This window comes from Lepidothrix coronata, unplaced genomic scaffold, assembly GCF_001604755.1.
Source record: "Lepidothrix coronata isolate B3197 unplaced genomic scaffold, Lepidothrix_coronata-1.0 Scaffold14, whole genome shotgun sequence".
Lineage (NCBI taxonomy): Eukaryota > Metazoa > Chordata > Aves > Passeriformes > Pipridae > Lepidothrix > Lepidothrix coronata.
In genome coordinates, this window is record NW_016690194.1 from 8,771,664 (window position 1) to 8,793,629 (window position 21,966).

Here is a 21,966-nt window from a genome sequence, read left to right on the forward strand (position 1 = left end):
GGTGCGAGTTTCCCTGCTGTTGAGTCTGTCGGGTTGGGGAGTGAGGCCTGGTAAGGCCTTGCCGACCTTGGGAGGCCGAGGTTGCTGGCAGTCATTCCAGCATGACTTTCCATTGTCCCAAGGCGAGTAGTAAGATATTCTTTTTCTAATTCTTTTAGTTGCTAGATTTTGGGCTATTGATCTTGTATATTTTATTTTGTTTGTGTTCCTTTTTCCCTTCCCCCTTCCCTTTCCCTTTCGAAATTGTATATATATTTCAATTGTATATAACTGTAATATAAGTGTAAATATATTTTTATATATTGCTTTAGCTGTGTCTCTCTCATTTTGGTTCTCTTGGGTTTTTTTCCCTCTTCTCCCTGAGGTTTGGTGGGGGACTTCTTGTGGTAAGGTTTGGAAACTTGGCAGGGAGCCACCTTCAAACCATATCACGATGTTATAGCTTTTACTGTGTTTTTAAATGGCTCTGTTTGGATGTATATTTTTGATATTTAAAAGCAGCAGATGTATACCTGGGGATTTGTTTCAAAGAATGATTATTGCTATGGAACATAATTGGCATATTCCAAAAATACTCCATTTTTTATTGGTTTACTGTTAAATGTTCAGGAAATCAGTAGGACAGAATTTTTCAGATACCAGACTGTGAAGTTCCCAGGAAAAATCTAAAGTTTTACCTTCATATTTGGATTGTTTGGGCAGAAAATCACACACTGTACCATAACACAACAGGTTTTTCCTAGCACTGACAGTACAGGATAGTCCAGTGAAAATGACTCAAGATTTTATATTTGACATATTCCTTCAACACCTCTAATGTCATAATTACATTTTAGTTATAAAAGCACAACAGCTGTATCAGGAGTGTTTTATAAAGCAAGCGTTCAAAGAAAAGTTCCTACAGCTTTCATCAAACACATGAAAATAGTTGAATATTGCAGTTCTTGGATTCAGCATGGCAATGGACTACAGCCTGGGAGTTCTGTAACGGAAGGGCTAAAGGAAGAAACAGGTGACTGCATGTGGGGATGTATATTTATCTATATGCATATTTATCTATGTGCATCCATAGGCAATGCTTTATTTACAATCCTTTTGCAGGCAGAGATCTTTTTGCACCCGTTCTCCATCTCTTACTCATAAACGAAAACTAATATTTTGGGGAATAGCACAGAATCACAGAACGTTTTGCATTGGGAGGACCTGAAGAACATCCAGTTGCACCACCTGCCATGGGCAGGGGCACCTTTCCCAAAGCAGCCCTTTGTGACACATCGGGTGCGGCCACTGTGACCTCGCTGGTGATGGTGGCTGAGAAAGTTGTGATGTCACAAAGGGCTCCACCCTGGCTCCACTAAAAAAGGGGCCTGGGAGGCAGAAGCAGCTTTGGAAAGGAGGGAAGGAAGAAAGAAAAAGAAAAAGATAAAAAGAAAGCATTTGCATTACTTAAAATATTATTTTGCCAATAGAGCTAGACCTGAGTAAAATACATTTATCAAAACTGGTAGGTAGTTGGTTTAAAAAATCCTACCAATTAATGTTGCTGTGATGTATTGATTTTCTTCACAGTGGTTACTGAGTGCACGTAAAGCAGTAGAGCCTGGGCTTATGGCTGTAAAAGAAAGAAAAATATTCTAATTGGGTAAAAAAGTATAGACTTAATACTGCCAAAGTATTATTTCAATTCAGTTTCACTGTTCAGTAACATAACCTCAGCAAATTAGGCCAAACTTCATACCTCCCTAGTAGAAGAAGCTTCAAAGTAACAACTCTATTTGGAAAAAAAAAAGTTTTGAATAAGTAAAAGTTATATTCCTAAAAACAGCAGTATCTTTTATGAGGCACCTGTTCAGCAATTAGCACTGGTGCAAGAGTCTTAATGAATACCTTTGGAAGCTTCTACGTTAGAAATATTAAAAACCAATTTATTAATTACTAATGGTTAATAAATGCATTTTCAAAAGGTTCTAATAAGTGAAGAAATCATGCCTCTTGTTACACACCCCAGATTTCCCAGATGAGTTTTGGATAAGCCCAGAACAAACAGAAAATGAAGGACAAGGATGGACCTAAAGCTCAACCCACCACTGTGTTTAGTGCCTCAGTCTCACCAAATTCCCAACCAAGGCACTTCAGCCTCACGTGTCTTTTTTGAACACACTTGTCTCTAAGTTCAAACCCAAATTTTTGTAGTTGAGCAAGTCCCACCTATTAAAAATATCTGGCAGGTAAATATTTTAAGGGTCTAAGTGAAGGCTTTCAATAGCACAGATACTCTTTCACTCTAGTTTACCCCTTCTGTTTTCCTCTCATTTGTCACTTTTATCTCAGTTTTCCTTCTATCCATCTCCTCCACTCATTTAGTTCCTGAATGGCTCATCTTCCATCATTCATCTTCCTTTTCAACCTTCATTGCAAAACTCCTTTTACCTCCTCTTTCAAGAAGGCTATAACTGGAATAGAACATTTACACATTGCTTTGGAGCTCTTGTAGAAAATGTATGAACTTCTGACTGCCCAAGACAACAACTGGAAATGATGATGAACTTATGATTACAGAAGAAAAAAGTTCTCTAAGGCTAAACAGCAATGGAATATTCAGCATTTCTAGCTTTTTGTTTTAAAATCTGCATTAATATTCTTTCTGATAGATGATTTTGACAGAACAACAGTTTAGACTGACCCTACTCAAAAAAAAAAAAAAAGAAAAAAAAAAGAGAAAAAGACCTGTATTTAAAAAAAAATTAGAGACTCAGTAGCCAAATACCAGGAAATAAAAGGTAAATATAAAAACTAAAATCCAGTCTCAAGGGTAACTGATAGAGAAGATGCTACAGGAATTGAGAGACCCTGGACATTTCTTAGGGAATAATTTAATAAATCCTGTAAATGGCAGAAGGCACCAGGCAGAAAGTTCTGAAGCTCCACAGAGAATCTTCCAAGAATTCATAACGCTGAAATAATATGCACTAACCAAGGTGAAGACTGAAAGATCTGTGGATAAGAGAAGCACCTTAGTGCCTGCAAGTGACTATAACATTCACTACAAAGCCAGTTAAAGACCTTCTTGGGTATCTTTTTTAGTGCCCTGTGCAGTGGTAAGATCTTGCTCCTTAGGAGGTCAGACACCACAGAAGATGCTGCACTCCTGTAAGATTCCTGACATTGGTATGGCAGGAAGAAACTAATCTGAGCCAAAGACAATGTGCTGACAGGATTCAGCAAGAACATTTCAGCAATATCCTCCTGAAATCCAAAGGGAAAACGGAAAAGGGGGGAAAAGAAACCAACTAAGCGCTGCTGCCTTTCTTCAATTATTAAATTTTGTTTATGTAGCACTCGTGTTGGCAAAAAAACCATATCTCTGAAAGAAAGGAATCTAGGGAAAACATAGAGAGACAGAAAAGACTCAGGGAGAAATTTAGAAGGGTTCGATTATGGCAATAATTCATAACAATTCAAATATATGTCCCCCTCACAGTTAAGTAGGATAAGTTAGATTTATACAAATATTAACAAGGTACTTGTAAAATAAAGAGTGCATTTATGCACACATTGCAATAACCAATAAATATCATAGAATTCCAGACTGGTTTGGGTTGGAAGGCACCTTAAAGCTCATCTTGTTCTACTCCCTGCCATGGGCAGGGACACCTTCCACTATCCCAGGTTGCTCCAAGCCGCATCCAACCTGGCCTTGGAAGATTCCAGGAATAGGGCAGCCACAGCTTCCCTGGGCTACCTGTGCCATGGCCTCACCACCCTCACAGCCAAGAATTTCTTCCTAAATATCTAAATCCGCCCTCTGTCCGTTTGAAGCCATATATATGAAGACATACATCTATGCCTATGTTTCAGTAAAAAAAAGTTACTTCTCAGGTGTGTGAAAAGCAGGAGTCATAACATAGATTTCTCACAGCTTTAAGATGGATATGGATTTACTTGAGGTGTGCATCCATTTAGAAAGAAGGAAATTCAATCTCGTGCAAAGCTGTGCTTCTTTCCACGCTACAGAAAAGCGTTATTTTGCTTCTACATTTTCATCCAAAATGCTCTTGCCAAATTAAATACAAAGCTTTTGAGTTTATAGGGAATATGCACTTCACATACAATAGCAAAATTTGTCATTCCCTAAGAATTGGATTTAACAACTACTAAAATTTGCTAATCACAACATATAAAAGTACACCACATGCATGGATAGGTACAAGTGCTGGCAGATCACCCCTGTTCTCTCCTCACCCACAGACCTGAAGGGAAGGGTAAAAACAGCCAGCAAACTTCACATTGCAGCTTGACTTTTCTCTAAAATACTTCTTTTCACTGTAGTAAAGAAAAAAAGAAGCCAAGAATCATTATAACCATTCTGGAAAATGTATATGAGAAATAATAAAGGGAGGCACCCTCTCACAAACCCTGCTTCCTGCCTGTTACTTTATACATGGGCCTGGGTTTCCATTAAATCCTAATGCTCTCTCAAATAAGGTAACACTATGGAAAAAGCAGTTTTCACTCTGAAATTACCAGATTTTGTTCATAAAACTCACTGATAAAATATAGTGAATGATTATTGATATTCTCAAGAACCAATCACCCAGACAGCACAAGTTTAGGAAGGGCAGGTCCTGTCTGACCAACCTGATCTCCTTTTATGACCAGGAGACCTGCCTGGTGGATGAGGGGAAGGCTGTGGATGTGTCTACCTGGACTTCAGCAAAGCCTTTGACACCATCTCCCACAGCACACTCCTGGAAAAGCTGCAGCCCATGGTTTGGACAGGGGCACTCTGTGCTGGGTTAGGAACTGGCTGGAGGGCTGAGCCCAGAGAGTGGTGGTGAACGGGGCTGCATCCAGTTGGCAGCTGGTCACTAGTGGTGTCCCCCAGGGATCAGTGTTGGGCCCAGTTCTGTTTAATACCTTTATCGATGATTTAGATGAGGAGATCGAGTCCATCATCAGCAAATTTGCAGATGACACCAAGTTGGGGGGGAGTGTTGATCAACTGGAAGGCAGGAGGGCTCTGCAGAGGGACATGGACAGGCTGGAGAGTTGGGCTGATTCCAACAGGATGAGGTTCAACAAGGCAAAGTGCTGGGTCCTGCACTTTGGCCACAACAACCCCCTGCAGCGCTACAGGCTGGGGACAGAGTGGCTGGAGAGCAGCCAGACAGAAAGGGACCTGGGAGTTTGGATTGACAGGAAGCTGAACATGAGCCAGGAGTGTGCCCAGGTGGCCAAGAAGGCCAATGACATCCTGGCCTGGATCAGGAACAGTGTGGCCAGCAGGACCAGGGGAGTGATTCTTCCCCTGTACTCAGCACTGGTGAGGCCACCCCTGGAGTGCTGTGTCCAGTTCTGGGCCTCTCAGCTCAGGAAGGATATTGAGGTGCTGGAGCAGGTCCAGAGAAGAGCAACGAGGCTGGTGAAGGGACTGGAGCACAAGTCCTGTGAGGAGAGGCTGAGGGAGCTGGGGCTGTTCAGCCTGGAGAAGAGGAGGCTCAGGGGAGACCTCATCACTCTCTACAACTCCCTGAAAGGAGGTTGTAACCAGGTGGGGGTTGGTCTCTTCTCCCAGGCAGCTATCAGTAAGACAAGAGAGCACGGTCTTAAGCTCTGCCAGGGGAGGTTTAGGTTAGATATTAGGAAGAAATTCTTTACAGAAAGGGTAATGAGGCACTGGAATGAGATGCCCAGGGAAGTGGTGGATTCACCGTCCCTGGAGGTTTTCAAGATGAGACTGGATGTGGTACTCAGTGCCATGGTCTAGTAACCACGGTGGTAGTGGATTAAGGGTTGGACTTGATGATCTCAGAGGTCCCTTCCAACCCAGCTGATTCTATGATTCTATGATCTCCTCATATGCGTCAGCAGTAAAATATAATAGCACAACCAGACATGAAGATGTATACAAATCCTTCTATTTTCATTTCCAGAAGCAAAAAGCCAGTGAAATGCATATTTATCAATGTCATGCTAAGACACAAAAGCTGGCCTATAAAACATAAAGACTTAAACACAGCCCTGATGTTGGAAACATTTCAACCATAAATAACAGCTTTAAAAATGTGTAAAGCAAATCTGGAGCATCATTCCAATAAATTAGCAAAAAGGACCTATTGTAGTTACAAAATTTCAAAGTCCAATTTATTTAACACAAAATTAGTCCAACCAGCTGCAGATGTTGTTCACAGGCTCCTTGTGTTCAACATCTTTCTTTGAAATCCGGTTTCTCTGAGGCTAAATCTACATTAAAAAAAAAAAAGGTAAAAAGAGAGGCAATAATTATTTGTTATCTCTTTCCTCTGTCCTTGCTGTTAATTGAATTTCTTCTGGCTAAGGAAAATAGACTGGAAATATCAAATCAGTCACACTTAATTTTATTGAAAACTATGAAATGTTAATGCAAAACAAACATTAAAAAAAAAACAAGCTAGAAAGGAAGATTTTGGCATTTAAGGATATTTGATGATTGTATCTTCTCCATTGCCTTTAACATTAATTTCCTCTCCATTATAAGAATTTTATTTGTATTAGCTCTCACAACCTGATTTTGCCTCCCTCTCCCTCCTGATATAAAAGCTGAGATATAAAACAAAAATTAAATGGGTTAACACAACAAAAAAAATAATTTCTCCAACATGTAACTGGTTGGGAAACATTCAGAACCATGAATGTTTTTTCCCTCAACGTGTTTCTGTATGTTCCTCATTTAGTCAGTCTGATCCATTTCCAAGTCCTACAGAAACTCATATGTTTTTTAACCCTTGATAATCCCCAAACAAACAACCAACACTGACAGCACCTGCTTCTTCGAGGTCAGAAATGTTAGAATAGTAAATCCATGATATTCTGATCTCAAATGAGACTAGAGAAAGACAAGCATGCAAACATGCAACAAAAAAATCATTAAGGTATTTAAATAACATGCATTCATAATTTTATAGTAATGCTATGGGATACTTTTACAATTGATTAAGTGGCTATAATTCATTCAGTCCTGTCACTGGTCATCACTGAAAAGAGCCTGGCTTCATCTACTCTGCATCCTCCTTCAGCTATTTGTACACAGGGATGAGTTTATCCCTGGACCTTCTCTTCTGCAGGCAAAGTACTCCCAGCTCTCTCAGCCTTTACTCCTAAAAGAGATGCTCCAGTGTCTTCATCGTCATCAGCATCAGCATCATGGCCCTTTGCTGGACTCTCTCCAGCATGTCCAATTTCCCCTTGTACTGAGGATATGTACACACATGTTGTCTCACATAATATAAACTGACTTTAAAAGTCAGTTTATTTTTATTTCCTTATACTACACTCCATTATTTAGCACCCATTTTCAGGAATACTTATAAATTATGAATAATTTACCAGATTTACTTCAAAACTACAAATATTTCAGTAGTCAAAGAAGAAAAGACTTGGAATAAATTATTCTGCATGACTTCACACATATCACAAATAAATCAATACAAAAAATCCAAAATGCACAGTGTGCATAAATTTAGGAATTCTTGTGATTATGTCAGTAAAGGCTCATCAAAACAGCAAGATTGTGTGGAGGACGAGAAATCAGACCGGGAAAGGTTCCAAAAGTGGAGAGAAGTTTATGGAAATTAAGAGAAGACATTGTGAAGTTGACTTCAAGGACTTTAGAATGTTTATAAAACTGTTAATGCATGCATACATTGATGTACCCCATTCATTCCTATTGCCCAGACGTGTTCAGACTTGTTCACCCCTTGTTCCCCTGTTCCTCCCTCTGATTGGCTGGGATTTGCCGCAGTGTGGAGTGACTTGTTATTGGTCCCCGGTTGTTTCAGTTTCCCTCCTACCTTCCTTAGTTTGTTCCCTAGTTTGTTTCCTCACCTGTCAATCCCACGCTCCACCTATCCTTCCAGCACCTTCCCCCGAATGCTATAAAAGCAGGCACCCTCCTTCAATAAATTTGGAATAGCCTCAGACCTTCTACCTTGTAAAGAGCCCTTTATTGCTGTCGTCATCCCATTCCACACCCAGACCACGGCAAGATTGTTTGCAAGCAGAGCAGCTGAAGAATGCAAACAAAAATAGCCTCCAAGCTTCCATTCTTTCTTAGAAAAAGCAAACTCATTTGGCTTTGTTGAACATTTAATGACTTTATCTGTTGCCAATTTTATGTAATCAGTATATTCCTATTAAATTCCTATCACATTTGTGACAAAAACATGCAGTTTATTTTCTGACATGATGTGAAACTCTTGCTTTGCAGCACAAAGCATGTTTTTTGAACACCTGAAGAAAAAAATGGCTAAAGTATGCAAATAACTATTCCCATGGACACAGTCTGGGGCTGAGATAAATTTTATCAGTTTCATGCTTACACTTGCACAATTACAACTACGTAACACATGGTTTATAATGTATGTGTGGTTTGCCTAATCCACACTGTCATTTTTCACTTATTTCCTCCTCTGGAAACATGGTGAACTAGTTTACTACTTCTTGTATTTTTAATTCTCTACCTCAGCTTAAAAAGGTTAAAAACATCTTGGATGAGTGTTGGAAAACCACATCATACACTGGTTAATGTTTTATTAAACTATAATCAGTTTCAGCAAAGACTATGACATTAGTAGAGAACTTATGTAGATTTTTACTAAGTATAGTTTACAGAGCTCTTCTAAAGGTATCAATTTATTTAAGTATAAACTTCCAGCTTATGAAGCATTATCCAGAAAGTTTTTTCCCCATTGAACTTCGAAATGTTTATATATGGCATGATGCCATTTATAGATGGCACTAAGTAAAAGCACACCATTTTGAGAAAAACAATTTCTATGATGGTACAGAATATCAGAGACTTGATACAAAATTATAAAACATGGATTTACAATTAAAAAAATTATTATGAACTCAAGTCTTACAGTGGTCAGTACAGGATCCCTAAATGAGATGGGAAAAAAGCAACATTTACCAAGTACCATATGAGGTACAAAGACACGTATGTGTATACACAGAAACAGAAACATAAACATCAGTGGAAGGGAAGAACACACACAGATTCTTTCATTTAAACCCTCAAAAGGAACTTCTACCGAAATATTGGTGATAAATAAAACCTTTATCACTAATCAATAGATTTTTTTTTTCCTCACTGATTTCATTGCCATCAAGTTTTTACCTCTGAACTAAAATGTTGTGAATTCCTTCTCATGTGCTACCCCTCTGCTTCCTCTTTAAAAGAAAAAATCCTTACATATATGATACTACTGAAATGGCTGGAGATTAGGTGTCCTAAGGAACATATGGAAATACCAATAAAAATTGAATCAGATTTATGAATATGTTTTTTACAGAAAGTTTCAGGTCCTTAAAAGACTAATCTTTCTGGTTTTCCATACATAAACTTATGAGACAGGCATCTTTGGTTCCAGTGTTAATTGGCTATTTGGATGTGCACACAGCAAACTCCCAACACCCTCAGAAACAAGAGAATGACAGTATCTAGTTTCTTTCATACTGATCTGTATTCAGAAATAAAGAGAAGGAAACAGTACACAATAATTTAATTTTATGAATGTCAGGAATGACAGCGCACTCCAATTTTGTATCTGTCTCAAATTATACCTGAGCCAAATATTTCATTTTAAGAGTACTGTTCTATCTTTTCAAAGGCCTTGTTTTATGTGTTCACAAAATAACTCACTATTTTTTAGTTTTCAGGAACAGTAATTGCTGTAAATCTCGTAAATTACCATGAGTAGTACCAGGAAGACACTCTGTGAAAATTCATCTACATTGTTGCTGGAATATTTATTAAGTACTAAAATATTTAAAGGAAACCTACAACTACTAAAATTCAAATTACATTTCACCTGAGAAAGCCTTTCTTATACCACTTAGTATTATTGTTTTGTCACTGTATAAGGAAGCATCTAATCCAATAACTAATCTTGAGTGGAAAGATTTCTTTTCATTAGACAGCTGAATGAAACCATTATATTAACTGAATATCCCCTATTGTGTTTTATCAGTTTGCACAATAAATTGCACTGCTCACTGTGGTAACTGACATTTTCAACATTTGCACATACAACAGAAATGTTAGCACCACTTACAAGCTGGTTAGCTCCTGATGGCTTGGTGACCTTCAGAGGTCCTTCAGTACAGATTTTACCTGGCTCCTGCTGGAGAGATCACCTCGCATTTTCTCATTATGATCACTCACTTTCCATCATCCCTTCTGTGTCAGCCTCTTCTAACTGATTCCAGTACAATTGAGTTAGGTGACACCTGTTATTTAAATTTTTAACATTCACCTTCCCCCTTTGCCTCTCTTAGAGGTCATTTGTATTCTCTGCTCCAGCCGATGGGTGACAGGATTTGACAGTTTGCTGCATAGACCATACACCAATTCCTTCACATATTAAAAGACATTACTCATGTAAAGGCCAACCTCAGAAACTGGATTCTTCCTCCTCTATGAGAAAGTGAGTTGGGAAAAGAACTGCACATACAGACATGACCTCTTCTGCTGGTCCTACAAACAAACATAGAGCCAAGAAAAGGGAAGGAACTAACAACATTTGGCTTTGTGCAAAAAAAATCCTTAACACAATATATATTAACCTGTGGCTCTTACCCTGTTCCTGTTTGCAGCTAGTTTAGGAGCAAAATCTACAGAAAACAGGGCTGACCAAAGATAACTCAAGTAACAACTAAAATGGGTAGCAATTCAAACTCATCTCATGGAGAACGATGACATGAACTCCTCACATCTTTTCAGTGGTAAGAAGATAAGCATTTTGCAGAGATAAAACAATCACCACATTGCCCATCTTTTGTGAGAGAAAAGCAAAAAAACACATGTATTTTTATGAGACAACATACCATGTATAAGATGTTTCTCTTTAAACTATTTGCACCATCCTTATAGTTTTGGTGTTTGATTAAAAAACAAACAACAAAAACAAGCAAACAAGCAAAAACCTCAGAGGAAGGCAAACAAAATCCCATACCAACAAAAACTCCAAACAAACAAAACCAAAACTGACAGTCTTGATGTTGCAATACACTTTCTCCTGCTTCACGGGAAAGAACAGCTGTCAAAATACTCTGCCATTAATCCATGATCCACAGGATCTTTCTACATGCATCCCTGTAGGCACTGAATGGTGGAAGTCTTTTCTCTTCTGGTTGATATGGCTGTGAAGCAGAGATATTTTTGCAGGCCTTAAAAATAAGTCAACTTGAATTAAAACAGAACAAAGCCAGACTAAATGAGTGATGTAACACTCAGTTTTCATTTCTCCCTATAAAAGTAAAATGAGAGCACAAAGTCCTCATTTTGGGATTCTCTACTATCTAAAACATTGATTCAAAATTTCATTTCAAACAATAAAAAAACCCTTGCCAGTAGGAAAGTATTAGTGAGATAGAAAACAAGAACTTGATGCAAACTCACAGAAAGAGCAGAAAGAGACTCAAAAGTGCAGTTACAGCCAAGCACTAACCATCTTCCTTACTTACTGCAAGTTTGGAAAAAAAAGGTTACAGATTATTACTCATCTAGTCAGGTTTATTTCAATATATTAGTAAATAAGGGATGGTTGGTTTCTGGTCTCAAACTACAGTAGAATCTCCGGCATTGTCATGGAACTACCAAGTCTTGGGCTGACTGATGGTCAAATTTCAGAACAACCCTGGTCCTACTGAAATAAATGCAAAATTGTTATTTTGAAAGTCTGCGGTATTTAGGAGTTTTAGATTAGTTCTGTGAGCTCTAACTCTCTATACAGCATTGCCTAAAGACTCTGCACACTGATCACTCCAGTACTCATCACATTTTCCTGTAGCATGAGGTTCTGAGACAACAAGGCTATAAAACCAAAATATTCCCTATTGAGCAAAAAAAACCAACAAAACTATTTATTTGTTTATTACTTGTTTTTTTCATTCATTTTATATGCCCCTGCAGTGATGACCCAAGTCATACACAGCACAACTTGTGGTAACTATGTCAATCCTATCTCACATGGGCTTTCTCATGAAGAACCTGCATCTTTGGAAGCCCTAATGGTAAGGGGGATACGCTAAAAAACCAGGACATAGCTTTGCTATCAGACGATCGTGACATTAAAAAACATAGTAATAAGCCCTTACATCGCACCAAATAGAACACGTAAGTTCTCTGTTTACATGCACACAGACAAAGGATTGATTTCTCCTCCTCCTCTGGAATGAGATCCAATGACAAAAAACAAGACAAATCATTATCTTCTGATACACTATCATTTAAGTCTCCTCAGTTAAGGTTATAAAATGTCTGTAGGCAAATAGAAATAGCCAGAAACCATGAAATATTGCTTAGGGATTTTAAAATTTATTTATTTACAATTTTTCTGGAAAAGAGGATCATTAGAATATATTGCTAGGGGCACTTTTTACTCAGGTGAAGATTGATACATATAAGGAATGACAGACAAAGGCACTAAACATCAGCAGCACCCTATCTGCATCTGTGTGTTCTGTAGCAGTCCTGTGGACAAATCCTAATAATCTCTGTGAGTCTCACTCTGAGACGTGACAAGACTCACTCCAAAGATCATACAGCTACAGGTACAAGACCGAGGAAGACAATTAGCTTGTCTGTCTTGCAGATCAAAGAGAATAAATTAATATAGACAGAAGCTACTGCTGATCACCTCAAATCTAATTCACAGATTACATTCAGATTTGGACTTTGTCTCAACAACTCATCTTTCTTTGCTTGCCATAAATTCCAGCAGAAACTGAAAAATGCCCCATATTTTTGCTTTATGTGGAAGGAACATAAATCTCAAGGAAAGCCTCCTAAAGCTGAAGCCACTACATGATTTTTGAGCAGGGACTTAAAATTTTCTTTAAAGTACAGGGCTATTTAATCTTTGGTGATCAGCAGATATGAACCCAGGTCTAGTTCTGAGAGAACAGTTGCAAAATCTCAGCTACCATTTCTGAAAAAATAAAAAGCTAAAATGTCAGAAAATGCTTTCAGAAAGTCCATAAACTAAATGTGGAAGGTAGAATTGCAGAGAATGTTAGGGGATTGTTAAGAACAGTTAGCAGAGTGAGATTTCAAGAGAACAAGAACTTGCACAAAAATATTCTGTGAAAAAAAAATTAAGAACAAAAAACTATGAGAAGTACACATTGTTATCATCACATATGTGATGCTGGCATGTAAGATATACAATGTATCACATCGCCAACACTAGTATGCCTCTGCACATCATCCAGGACAACAATTTACTGTTTAGATGTTTTACTGAAAGAAGAGAATGACAGATGTGAAAACATATTTATCCTCTCAACAAATGCAGTAGTCTCAGTAGGAGGCAAAAGAATAAACATCACACACGGCACAGTAAATATAAACTGAAAGTATTTATTATATTGTCACTTCTAATTTAAGGAGATTTAACAGGTATTTCCTTATAACATTCACATGCCCTTTGGAAACTGTGACAATAGAATGATATGTTACTGTCTCTCTTTTATTTAGACACCAAATCAGATGGATCAGATAAAAACATGGGCTCACTTGTAAGGCCAATCCCAGTTTGGTAAGCATGTCAGCACACACTGCCTAGGAAGCCTACTCCAGGGATGCAGGGTGAGGCATTCTGGGTCTTGGAGTGTCCAGAGGTACACTGACATACATGAGCAGTGTGTACACTACTGTCATTGGTCCAGGTGAATCACATGCCCCCCAAGGGTATATATTGGGGGTTTTTCTTTGAAATAAAGGCTGTTTGCAATCCAAGCTGCCGGGTCGTGTCTTATTATATTATATTAATAAGCCATCCACTGGACTGCCATCCAGTAACATGCCAGACCAAAGAGCCTTGAGAATCCAAGCTGGAATGGTAGCATAGAACACAAGCTGGTGATGTTGATCTCATGGATAAGTCATCCACCCCCCTACGACTTCTTTCACTGGTCCCTTTCTCACCCATCTCTTCCCAAATATCCTTCCTTCATGTATTTGCTTCCAGTCCTGGCCCTCTGCTTCCTTCCTGCTTTCTCCCCAAAATCATTGTCCATGCATCAGAGGGATGGAACTGCAGCTTAAGGCAATTCCATAAAACATCAACAGATTAAATGGACACAGGCGGTCTGCCAACAAAGCTTAGAACAAGACTTCAGATTTGGGGGAAAAGAAAAAGCAACAGAACACCTCTTCGCTCTTGTCCTAGGTGTTGCAAGTAGTTTCTACAGTAAACGAAATCCCACAAAAATAGATGCAAGAACTGGGATGAAGTTGTGGCACACACCCGCAGTCTCAAAAGGCAAGAAGTTTCTGTGTTCTCATCCTGCATGAGCAATTCTCACACTTTAGACATAATCTAAGAGAAAGTGCTCTTGGTGGTAAAAATGTTTTGTATGAGAAGTTGAGCTGATGTCTGACATTATGCATGTAAGTAAAAGCTGTGGGAGAACTGAGCTTCTTAGAGAAGCTTTATATCTCTGCCCAAAATTCCTCCAAGCAGTCAAACTCCGCCTCAGCTTCAAGCAGGTTTCCAGCCATGCATCATATTTATCTGAAAAACTGTTAAACAAGTTTCGTACGCTGTATTCAAGCAAGACTCAGCAATAGCTACTCAGTCATGGGCTCATCCTCCCAAAAGCAAAAGCATTCACTGCAGAAATTCCTGCCCCAGTGTCAAGGCCCTGCTCCCCACTTTGAGGAGCCACAGGAGAACATGTGCTACCAGAACAGTGATTATAATGGACCATCAATCTGCTCAGTTTTGTGTAACTTTAAATAGGAATTAAATATTCAGAATCTCAAAATCTGATCAGGACAAGCCACAAATTACCTTGATTCAACCTAAGTACCTTTAGGCAAAAGACATTTTTCTGTTTCATATTTCCAGTACTCCAGTCTGGTTATTTTCAAAGACAAGGACCGCTTGCTCTACAGTAACATGACATCCTTGAGCTGGATTAAATATGCTGTATTCTTGCAAAGTTAGCTATTTTTACACTCGAATAGTCAAAGCAAAAATTGGCATATCATACAGCTCTAGTCAGAAGTCAAGTTTCCATCTGTGAAATGAAATACTGTGAAGCAATTGAGAACATGCAGTAGAAAAAAAAATCCACTACTTTCCCCATGTCTAGTTGATAATGATTTCCTTATATAAAATGTATTGAGTTGCCATTTACAAAATGAACTATTTTAAGGGAGAGATCTGGGCTCCTCTGACAAGTTGCTGAAGATAGCAAATTCTTCAGAGAAGCTTTCCGCGCATCTCCTCAAGACACAGAATAAGACAAAGATGAGATATGAGAAAAAAAAGATAACATTCTGAGCAAAAGACATTTTTGAAGGTATTTGATAAATACCTCAAACATTTGATAAAGTTTGGAGCCATGGAGGATTAAAAATGACAGTAAGTCCACCTAAGATAAATTCCAGAGTGTGTTTCTTCGGACATTTAAGAGGAATTTTTTTAATATTGGGAACAAATATTAAGCTGATAAAAAAGATTGTAGAAAGTGTTCGGGTAAAGTTCTTAATAAGGATCATGGAATTTCTCTGTTAGATGACTTGAGAGGAGCTAAATAGCGGGCACAGGGAGCCAAGTTCATGAATTCCAAGGTAAGGAGGGCAAATTTACATTTTCCTAACACAGGTTGGCTGTTTCAGGATCTTATCCTGTAGCCCTCCCACTACCAAAACCCTGCCACATAAACCTAATACAGCATGAAATTCTCCCATCGTGTCTTAGAGTGGATGGAACAAGCACTGTGGGTTAGTAAAAACACATCCTGTTTTAGGGGGAGGGGAAGAAGACAGAGAGAGAACATTCCAGGTAGGAAACTGCCCACTATCAGTATCTAGCTTATGCTCCACAAAAATGTTTGGATACATCATAGAAACAGATCCACTGCCAAAAGATGTGGCAAATTACTAGCTTGAGATTCCCATTAGGAAAACTATCATTTGTTCAGATCTTGGGCTGCATTTGCAGTCTGCAGCTTGGCACAAACTTTGTTGTGTCTCTACTAAATAAATTCAGTGCAGCATCTTCTGCTTATCTCACCATGAAAAGTGTATCCCTGAAGCATCTCCTCCTACTCACCTTACTCATTTGACTGACAAGACTTGACTCCAGACTTTCTAGCACAACGATCTTATTAGTGCTTGTAATGAAGATGATGTGAGTCATCACCACTGACACTTCATTTTAAATTCATATTTAAAGTTAACAAGTCAGTATAGCCTGAATTACACAGAAAATTCATAAGCAAGTCCCTGCCCCTTCAGCATTGCCTGACTGCTGACCAAACAGCCAGTTCTTAAACAAAAAATATCTGTTCTTTGGCAGATAACCAAGTATCTGTCCTTTGTTAACCTCATAGACAAAGGGGACAATGCTGAGGCACAATGAATATAATCTGGAGACCACTAGCATATTTCACATTCAACATCTTGAACAGTTAACATTTCATGATAATGATCACTGATAGGTGACACGTTCAATTTAACTGGCATATTACAAAAACATCCTGAAAAACTAAGTTTAGACAAGAAATCGTGAACAGGTCACTGGGGGAACTGACAGGCGCGTAAGTAAATAAATTAGCTTGACTGAGCCAGGATATTACTAATGAATCAAAATATGATAAGAGATGTGAATAGTTTCATGTGATATGTTTACAGGAGGGTGACATACAGAAACAGGCCCTGATGGAAGTTCCAGCTTTGAGCTCGGAGAACTAAGATATTAAATTATTTTTACATCCTCAGTGATGTCAAAATTATAATTACACTGCTTCACCCCCTGTCAACACTGGCATGTCTGCATTAAGTACCTCGGAATGGATTTTTACTGTTCTTTCATTATGATAAGTGAGAAGTAACCCCATTGGCAGGCATCCTTGTTGTAAAAGACACAGTTAGAAGCTGTTGTGCATGGACTGTCACAAGTGAATTTATAGTCTGACAACATATAAACAAAAAAAACTAGGGCAATACTTGCTTAACAGAGGAACAATCTACTGCTATTAGAGAAAGAAAGTAATAATAACTTTGAGGGCTCTTTTCTGCCCCCTTGCATATTTTGAACCGCATATTGTCCTGTTGATGGAGAAATCATCAACTAGATTTCAACCCCCCTGATTAAGCAAAACAAACAAACAAACAAACGGAAGTAATTATTTTTTTTTAAGTCTCTTTTTAAACTATAGAAAAAATAAGCACAGTTAGGGCAGAAAAAATAAGGGCAGTTTTTGGTTTTTACTACCATGTAAATTGACTATTGCACCTCCAAGTAAATTCAGGGCAAATATGTGATTCTGGGGCTCCTAGATATTCCTATACACAAAAGAGCTCCTTCAAGCACAAGCTTTAGCAACCAAGCAATGACTATTACCATCAGATAGTTCAAAATGCCAGTAATTATAACACTTCTTACTGTAATTATAAACTAAATATATCTTGGTGTCTATGATAAAAATATGGAGCTTTACATAGTCCATTTTAGAGAAAGACAGGAAGACAAAATAAATAGTGCAAAATGGCTCTTTCTCACTGTGCAAGTGCTTTATTCTCATAAGGCCGCTAAAATAGTTTCTGTGTAACAAACCTTCCATTACATATTTCATACAGAATTTTGGCAGGTTTAATTAATGCTGCAAAAGATTAATAACAAAAAATAAAAATTCTGTCAGGTTGAAATATCATTGTCAGACACTTATTTCAGCTGCTGAAACAGGTTTTGTACGTACAAATGAGTGTTCACATCCATAAGGAGTCATTTATATGAAGGTGCAATTTTTGAATTATTTCACGTAAGGTGAAAATAAATTTATCTCGGTATGTTGCCAAAATTGTAATTTTGTCACTATGCACATCCAGCTACAGCTATGCTCAACCTGCTCTCGTGAGTAACATTATAAATTCAACCTTATAAATTTGTGCTCAGCTTTTCATAATACCTGTATTTTTTACAACAAAATGACACTACAGTACTTAAAAGCGACTGACCCATCTAATAAGCAGGAACACTGCAAAGAAGTGCCTACAGCACTTTTGTAGTCATGATGGTTTAGAAGCATGAATTACACAGGTACTGTGCTACTTCCCCCTACAATCCTGGTAGTAAACTAAATTATTCAGCCAGAGCTAACAGCCCAAATTTGGATGCACAGGCCCACTTTTGGGTTTCAAACAGATGCTAAAATCATAGTATTTCAATTTAGGTTGAGAACAGTAAATCAAACTGCATATGTTAAGTGTTAATGGGATCTTATGTTAACTGTAAGAGGTTAAAAACATTAATTACACAGTTTTAAAGACATTTTAAAGTTGCATTTCTGGAGCAGTGGCTGACAGAAAGATAACACTCATCAGGGAGACCTTTGGACATAAAGACATTACAGGACAAAACATAAATTTCCAATTATTTTATCGTCTTGTTTACAACATAACATGATATACTGAAATCTACTTTGTGCATAATATTTTAATACCTTCCACACCTTGTCTTGAATGTCATCACGGATGATCCTGAAAAACAAAATTAATAAATGTACTAGGCATTAGAAGTCTGGCACTTGGGAAAGAATTTGATTTGTTTCATGTAATAATTTCCTCATGCCCTAATCCGAAGTAATATATATATATATATGTATTCAGTACTAAAGCTGTAGTTGGACAAGCTCTTTTTGCCAACACTAACTGATGTTGCTCCCAAGAAAAGCATTAATGCTATTGCCTCCATTTCCACCTTTTTAATGCTACAGCTGTTTCACACCTTTCTGTGGGCCAGTGTAAGCCTTCATGCCCTCTAAGCAGTGAACTGGATCTGGAAATCATCCACTCGAAAGAACTGCTGTGGGGGGGGAAAGTGTCCTTTGAATTATGCCTTGCAAAAATTACTTTCAGTGTATATTTACACTTGAAAGTCACTCAGTTTCACGCCTTAAGGAAGGCTCACACATTTGGAAGCTTGACTGGTTTTAACAGCTGTAATGGAAGAATAAAAGATGCTACTTCTCCTAACAACCTTCTCCCAAAAGCATCCTCAGACTATCAGTGTTTACAAAAACACTGTAACTGTTTCCAAAAGGACAATTCTTCTCACTACTCCACTTTCCAACAATTTATGTGGGCTCTTTCAAATCAAGGTAAATATCTTCTACAAGTGATAATTCTTTTAAACTAATATTATTTGTATTGTTTCACTTCAAGGTTTCCAGCCTTTCATGGTGCTAAATACAGATGCTTCGCACACTAACAGTTCTTTTTGCAGTTCAAGACCTCATGTTATTTGTAATACTCTAATCTGTTTATTTTACATTTGTAACATAATACTTACTTTTTGGGGAAAAAAAACCCAACTATCACATAGAAGGCAAGCTAAATTACTCTTATGAAAGACCTTCTTCTATAATTGTGAAATTAGACTAAGACTGACAAATTATCACAGATATTTCTATTAACCCACAGTTTTGCTAAAAAACACGTAATTAATATCCATTATATAATGCCACTTATAGCTTCTAGTCAGCCTTTCCCTTTCATTAATTAGCATTTAAAAACTGCTTCATCCTGTGTTTATTACCTGACCTTATGACTGGAAAGAGAGTGACTCCTAATATGAAGCGCAACACAAAATAATTTATCGTGCTAACAAAAACACAGGACAATTTCCGCAGAAAAATTATAATTTTGTGTCATTTATGATGGCTGTTTTGCCTCCTGAGACCTCCTGAGTTTATGCTGTTAAAAAGTTTTCATGAGGTACATACATCTGAACTTAATCATATATAACTCCAGTACTTAAAAACAGCTGTTTCCTTCACTCATAAAAGGAGATTTAAAAAGTCAGTTTTCTTTTATTGGTTTTATCACTGTATTTCAGTGACTGGCAGCTTCAAAGGGCACAGCACTGTATGGCCCTATTTATTTTGTAAAATGTACACTAAGCTTTCTATGCTTTTATCTTCCATCAAGATCACACAAGACAGATATTGTGCATTATTTTCTTTAGTTACCTGGGGTTTTTTTCTTGCTTGTGTTTCTGCCTTCTAGTTCAAGAACACAAACGTTCTTTGTGGGGGAAAGTGAGCAAGAAAGCAGCACCTGAAAGAATTCATCACCAAGTCATATTCACAAACAGTAAAATGTAATACATTGTTGAAGATGAAGAATCTGGCAATCTAAGCAATTACAGTAACAGGGGGTTTTTATAGGAAATAAGGATTGTAGATATAAAAAGATGTACATTAAATAATAGCCTAAAGATTCATAGATTTAAAAGATACCACTGTAATCACCCATTCTGACCCTACCCATGACACAGGGCAGGGAATTTCACCCAGTGACTCCTTCTGTGAGTCCCACGATTTGTGAGTTAGACACTCTTTTTACAAAGGCAGCCAGTACAGCATTTACCATCTCCTGTAATAATCTGCCCTGCTACCTGATTATCCTCATTATACCTACTGTATCTCATATTTCTAACATTTTGGAAGATATTATCTTTCATTTCTCTGACAAAAACCAATCGATGCCAGCTGAATCTGTTACTCTCAACTCTTCCTGCATAGCTTTCTCGCACACCTGGACTAGCATTCTTTGTATCAGTTTATGCTTTGAAGGAGAACAGATATGAGTGTTCACACAAATTTCTTCAGCTCTAGAGCAACTCCTTCTTCTGAAGAAGACTGAAATCTATACAAGACTTTTTTAGCAGATGCTACAACAATGCCAGAACAAGCAGATATCTGAATAAAGTGTTGATTTTGCTTCCATAAGGAGAGGCCAGCATTACAAACCTCACAAGTTCACCTAGTGCAAATTCATTCATATTACAGTTTTGCAATTTATAAATGAAATCATTGCTGGAAATTAAACCTATCTTTTTACTTAGTTCCACTTTATGTGAATAATTTCATTTGATACACTTTAAATATTTTAAAAACTCCTCTTTAATCTTGCTTTTGTGTCTTCTGCTTTAATAGACTTTGCCTCCCAATGTAATCTGTAATAATTACTCCTTACTGTTCGCAGTGACTGTTTTCCAAAACAGACTTTCTAAATAAAATCTAATTAAGCCACACTTCTTGAAGTTCTTTCAGTCTGCTTTTATAAATGTCTTATGTTGGTGAGCATGAAGATTCTGGTTTTCTATCCTCCCTTAGCACAAAACTATGCAGAAAGGCTATGAAAAAATTTGTTTCCTTGCAACACTGAGGTGGCAGCATCCATTTCATTTACTGAAGCGACAAAATTCATTTCCTAAAATAAAGAAAAAAAACAGATTTTGTTGGGGGTTTTTTGATACTGCGTGTAAAACATACAGATGGAGACCATCAATTTTGGAAATAACTTTGTGGGTGTTTATTATTCCTTTGACAAACATGAAGGGTGCTGAGGGTGGAGGGGTTTTTTTACCCTCATATTGTCAAAGTTTCTTTGAAGTGTAATTTAAGTAATCTGCAATATATTCATTAAAGTTAGTGAGACTACATAGATCATCAGCATCTATCAATCATGGAGAGAGACTTCTTTAAAAGACCATGGAGTGACAGGATGAGGGGGAATAATTCAGACCAAAAGACAGTAGTATTAGATAGGGTAGTAGGAAAAAATTCTTGGCTAGGAGGGTGGTGAGGCCCTGGCACAGGTTGCCCAGAGAAGCTGTGGCCCTCCAAGGACAAGTTGGAGCAACCTGGGTTAGTGAAAGGTGTCTCTGCCCATGGGCTAGAACAAGATGATCTTTAAGGTTCATTCCAACTCAAACCATTCTGTGATTCTATTTTTCGCCCATTTATCGAGATCTGGTAGTTCTACATTAGAGGCTGTCCCCTGTCCCTCGCATAAAGGTGGTTCAGAGCCACAAGCTCAGGGGTCAGCCCCCTGCCGCCATTTCCCCGCCTCCCCTCAGTCACCACAAAATGGCGGCGGGTGCGGGCGGCGACTCTCCCGCCGCC

At 38.0% G+C, this 21,966-nt stretch overlaps 1 long non-coding RNA gene across 5 annotated transcripts; it reads right to left on the bottom strand.

The window, feature by feature from the left end:
- Nucleotides 1–1,454: 1,454 nt before the first annotated feature.
- On the bottom strand, nucleotides 1,455–21,943 carry LOC108493097. 5 transcript variants are annotated; one of them, XR_001873341.1, is made up of 4 exons: nucleotides 21,705–21,943; nucleotides 20,026–21,271; nucleotides 18,499–18,535; nucleotides 5,803–6,243 (listed from the first exon to the last, which is right to left on the bottom strand). It is a non-coding gene; the product is annotated as an uncharacterized LOC108493097 (long non-coding RNA). The 5 variants fall into 5 exon arrangements; XR_001873340.1 differs by lacking the exon at nucleotides 5,803–6,243 and adding an exon at nucleotides 1,455–1,612 and having other exon boundaries at nucleotides 20,026–21,943; XR_001873337.1 differs by having other exon boundaries at nucleotides 20,026–21,943.
- Between the last annotated feature and the right edge of the window lie 23 nt (nucleotides 21,944–21,966).